Raw genomic sequence first — 5,000 nt, 5'->3', positions numbered from 1 at the left:
TCATATTTAGTCTCAGATGGAGTTTACCACCCACTTGGAGCTGCACTCTCAAGCAACCCGACTCGAAGGAGAGGTCCCGCCGACGCTCGCACCGGCCGCTACGGGCCTGGCACCCTCTACGGGCCGTGGCCTCATTCAAGTTGGACTTGGGCTCGGCGCGAGGCGTCGGGGTAGTGGACCCTCCCAAACACCACATGCCACGACAGGCGGCAGCCTGCGGGGTTCGGTGCTGGACTCTTCCCTGTTCGCTCGCCGCTACTGGGGGAATCCTTGTTAGTTTCTTTTCCTCCGCTTAGTAATATGCTTAAATTCAGCGGGTAGTCTCGCCTGCTCTGAGGTCGTTGTACGAGGTGTCGCACGCCACACCGCCAGCCGGCTGTGCACGCTACCGAGAAAGTACCGGTATGCGAACCGCCAGGCGACGGGCGCGCATCGCACGTTTAAGGAGACGCGGCCGGCCACACAGGCGACCACGACACTCCCACGTCTCCGAAGCGGGACAAACGCCGCGCGCTTCAGTATACGTAGCCGACCCTCAGCCAGACGTGGCCCGGGAACGGAATCCATGGACCGCAATGTGCGTTCGAAACGTCGATGTTCATGTGTCCTGCAGTTCACATGTCGACGCGCAATTTGCTGCGTTCTTCATCGACCCACGAGCCGAGTGATCCACCGTCCTGGGTGATCTTTTCCTTTTCAGTCTCCCACTGTCTCTTTCAAGACAGTAGCATTTGCGGGACTGAGGCGTCTGACGGCCCCTGTTCCACTATTTTTTTTTGTGTCCAACGGCCTCACAGCCGATGGGCGTCGTACGGCTCCACACCGGAGCGGACAGGCACTCGGGCGAACGTCATTCAAAACCGGCGCCAGGCGCCAGGTACCGCAGGCCAGCCGCTCCAGAGCTTCAGCGCTCGTACCACACAACAACAACACTTCCGCTAGTTTTGAGAGGCACGCGTGGTTCCGCACGCGGCGCACGGCCACTGCCGTACAGGTAGCGTGTTGCGCGACACGACACGACACGCACATCGAAAGACATGCAGTCTAGTCGGTAATGATCCTTCCGCAGGTTCACCTACGGAAACCTTGTTACGACTTTTACTTCCTCTAAATGATCAAGTTTGGTCATCTTTCCGGTAGCATCGGCAACGACAGAGTCGATGCCGCGTACCAGTCCGAAGACCTCACTAAATCATTCAATCGGTAGTAGCGACGGGCGGTGTGTACAAAGGGCAGGGACGTAATCAACGCGAGCTTATGACTCGCGCTTACTGGGAATTCCTCGTTCATGGGGAACAATTGCAAGCCCCAATCCCTAGCACGAAGGAGGTTCAGCGGGTTACCCCGACCTTTCGGCCTAGGAAGACACGCTGATTCCTTCAGTGTAGCGCGCGTGCGGCCCAGAACATCTAAGGGCATCACAGACCTGTTATTGCTCAATCTCGTGCGGCTAGAAGCCGCCTGTCCCTCTAAGAAGAAAAGTAATCGCTGACAGCACGAAGGATGTCACGCGACTAGTTAGCAGGCTAGAGTCTCGTTCGTTATCGGAATTAACCAGACAAATCGCTCCACCAACTAAGAACGGCCATGCACCACCACCCACCGAATCAAGAAAGAGCTATCAATCTGTCAATCCTTCCGGTGTCCGGGCCTGGTGAGGTTTCCCGTGTTGAGTCAAATTAAGCCGCAGGCTCCACTCCTGGTGGTGCCCTTCCGTCAATTCCTTTAAGTTTCAGCTTTGCAACCATACTTCCCCCGGAACCCAAAAGCTTTGGTTTCCCGGAGGCTGCCCGCCGAGTCATCGGAGGAACTGCGGCGGATCGCTGGCTGGCATCGTTTATGGTTAGAACTAGGGCGGTATCTGATCGCCTTCGAACCTCTAACTTTCGTTCTTGATTAATGAAAACATACTTGGCAAATGCTTTCGCTTCTGTTCGTCTTGCGACGATCCTAGAATTTCACCTCTAACGTCGCAATACGAATGCCCCCGCCTGTCCCTATTAATCATTACCTCGGGTTCCGAAAACCAACAAAATAGAACCGAGGTCCTATTCCATTATTCCATGCACACAGTATTCAGGCGGGCTTGCCTGCTTTAAGCACTCTAATTTGTTCAAAGTAAACGTGCCGGCCCACCGAGACACTCAACAAAGAGCACCCTGGTAGGATTTAAACGGGGTCCGCCTCGGGACGCGAAAGCACCCCTTCGGCTCGCCCCACCGGCAGGACGTCCCACGATACATGCCAGTTAAACACCGACGGGCGGTGAACCAACAGCGTGGGACACAAATCCAACTACGAGCTTTTTAACCGCAACAACTTTAATATACGCTATTGGAGCTGGAATTACCGCGGCTGCTGGCACCAGACTTGCCCTCCAATAGATACTCGTTAAAGGATTTAAAGTGTACTCATTCCGATTACGGGGCCTCGGATGAGTCCCGTATCGTTATTTTTCGTCACTACCTCCCCGTGCCGGGAGTGGGTAATTTGCGCGCCTGCTGCCTTCCTTGGATGTGGTAGCCGTTTCTCAGGCTCCCTCTCCGGAATCGAACCCTGATTCCCCGTTACCCGTTACAACCATGGTAGGCGCAGAACCTACCATCGACAGTTGATAAGGCAGACATTTGAAAGATGCGTCGCCGGTACGAGGACCGTGCGATCAGCCCAAAGTTATTCAGAGTCACCAAGGCAAACGGACCAGACAAGCCAATCCGATTGGTTTTGATCTAATAAAAGCGTCCCTTCCATCTCTGGTCGGGACTCTGTTTGCATGTATTAGCTCTAGAATTACCACAGTTATCCAAGTAACGTGGGTACGATCTAAGGAACCATAACTGATTTAATGAGCCATTCGCGGTTTCACCTTAATGCGGCTTGTACTGAGACATGCATGGCTTAATCTTTGAGACAAGCATATGACTACTGGCAGGATCAACCAGGGAGCTGCGTCAACTAGAGCTGAGCAGCCGGCCGCCCGGGAGTGTGTCCCGGGGGCCCGCGCGAACACGCAAGCGTCCGCTCAATTATTCTGCAAACAGGAGGAGGCCGAGCTCCCCTGCACGATACACCTCGAAACCCTCTCAGGTCCCGGCGGCGCGCAGCGCCGTCCTAGGTACTTGGTCGGTTTCGAGAGAGGCGCAATCGCCCGGAGTTAGGCGAGTAGACGGTTTTAGTGCGAACACCCTTGCTCCCAACTGAGCTTGCCGCTGCCGACAGAGGCCCGGGAGCGTGCTGTCGTGGCATTGCCGGCGGGAGACAACACGCGCCACCTATGGTGACCGGCAGCTCCAACGCCAGCGCCACACAAGGGCAAAGCCCCACTTGGGTGCAGAAGCGAACTCTCCCAGCACAGCGCACGCGCCAACACGTCCGCACAACTGCGATACAAACCACCTGCGAGAACCGCTGGGGCGACCGAGCAGCAGACGGCGTCGCGGCGCCGAGTGCCAGGCGGCGGCGCATCCTCAACGCACACAGTCCTCAATCAGACCAGCACACTGCAGATGTCCACCGCGCTTCGCACCGGGCTCGGCTGAACCAACTTTGGCCGCCAGGCGCCGCGTGCAGGGTGCGCCGCAGCGTAGCTGCGCCGCCTGCCGAGCCCGTCGGCTGGCGCTCCTGCCACTCGGCGCCCCCCACCAGCCGCCTGTTGCGCGTGCGCCCACGCAGCGCGCGGCCAACACGCCGGGCGGCCCCCCTTCACCGGCCGGGAACAGTCCCACCAAGCCACCGCCGCGTATCGCTTCATACCCACATGGGCCTAGTCACGTGTGTGGATGTGGCGGGTACCGCTGAAACAACCGGTTAATAGCTGTACCGATCGTCGCCATCACAGATTCACCTCCAGCGTGAACAACCGCTCAACAACGGATTTCCAGTTCATTTGCGTATCTTGGGCAGTAAACGTAGATGTCCACCTACATTTGCGAATTCAACAATTCTTGCATGCCAGGATGTCATGTGTCACGACACGCTACATCAGACCACATACACACTGCGACATGTGCAGAAGAGAACACGTGGAAGGTGGCCCGCGCACGTATGCGATGTCCCTTCCGCGATCCACTGTCAACCGGCATCTGCGGCATGTCCCAGATATGGAACGCGGTCCACCAGGGTAGCACTTTGTGTGAGGCAATACGACAAAGTCGGAATACACGCGTCACTACATCACACGGCTCACGCTGACCTGACCTGACTCACCGCACCACCACCCCCAGCGACCCAGGGTGACATACAATGCGTTCGTACGTTCCTCCCACACGCCTCTACGGCGTACCACAGTGCAACCTAGCTGTTATTGGGAGACGAGACAAGTAGCATCGAGCACAACATATGGAAATTGAGATTCGACACCGTTGGGCACAGCCAGCGTACGGTCACACGTATCACACTACTTCACTCTGTACGTAACTACCGATGATCGGTACAGCGTGTGGGTTACGCGTACGACATCAGCGGACAATGGACACAGACCATACCACGACGTACACTGAGGGCGTCGACATCTGAACGCAACTGAACAGCTGCGAGGCTCATTTAACACTCAAACGCCAGACCGACCAGCTTGAGAGGACGGAGACACAAAGAGAGGGGCAGAGGGGGGGGGGCGATATAGTCCTATTGCAGTACAATTGACAGTGGATAGCGGGAATATGTGGAAAGTAAGCAACACTCGCAAGACATCTACATGAGGATAACAACGACACCAGAGATTCCGAGCAGTGAACTATGTTAGGCAAAGGGACAACGTGGGTTAGGTTAAGGGACAACGTGGGTTAGGTTAAGGGACAACGTGGGTTAGGTTAAGGGACAACGTGGGTTAGGTTAAGGGACAACGTGGGTTAGGTTAAGGGACAACGTGGGTTAGGTTAAGGGACAACGTGGGTTAGGTTAAGGGACAACGTGGGTTAGGTTAAGGGACAACGTGGGTTAGGTTAAGGGACAACGTGGGTTAGGTTAAGGGACAACGTGGGTTAGGTTAAGGGACAACGTGG

The 5,000-nt window shown here is 56.1% G+C and overlaps 3 non-coding genes across 3 annotated transcripts in view; all 3 read right to left on the bottom strand.

Annotated features, from left to right (window-relative positions):
* The window catches only part of LOC126315909 (large subunit ribosomal RNA), a 4,222-nt gene extending 3,881 nt beyond the window's left edge, over window positions 1-341 (bottom strand). Inside the window, exon 1 of the ribosomal RNA XR_007556013.1 lies at window positions 1-341. This exon is cut by the window's left edge and continues 3,881 nt beyond it. This is a non-coding gene — a ribosomal RNA (large subunit ribosomal RNA).
* Window positions 342-529: 188 nt separating this feature from the next.
* On the bottom strand, window positions 530-684 carry LOC126315869 (5.8S ribosomal RNA). Its single transcript, XR_007555977.1, has one exon. It is a non-coding gene; the product is annotated as a 5.8S ribosomal RNA (ribosomal RNA).
* Window positions 685-1,052: 368 nt separating this feature from the next.
* LOC126315896 (small subunit ribosomal RNA) lies at window positions 1,053-2,945 on the bottom strand. Its single transcript, XR_007556002.1, has one exon. It is a non-coding gene; the product is annotated as a small subunit ribosomal RNA (ribosomal RNA).
* Window positions 2,946-5,000: the final 2,055 nt, after the last annotated feature.

Source organism: Schistocerca gregaria, unplaced genomic scaffold (genome assembly GCF_023897955.1).
Source record: "Schistocerca gregaria isolate iqSchGreg1 unplaced genomic scaffold, iqSchGreg1.2 ptg000578l, whole genome shotgun sequence".
Lineage (NCBI taxonomy): Eukaryota > Metazoa > Arthropoda > Insecta > Orthoptera > Acrididae > Schistocerca > Schistocerca gregaria.
Note: the sequence above shows the minus strand (reverse complement) of the source record. Positions and strands in the feature narration are given on the sequence as shown.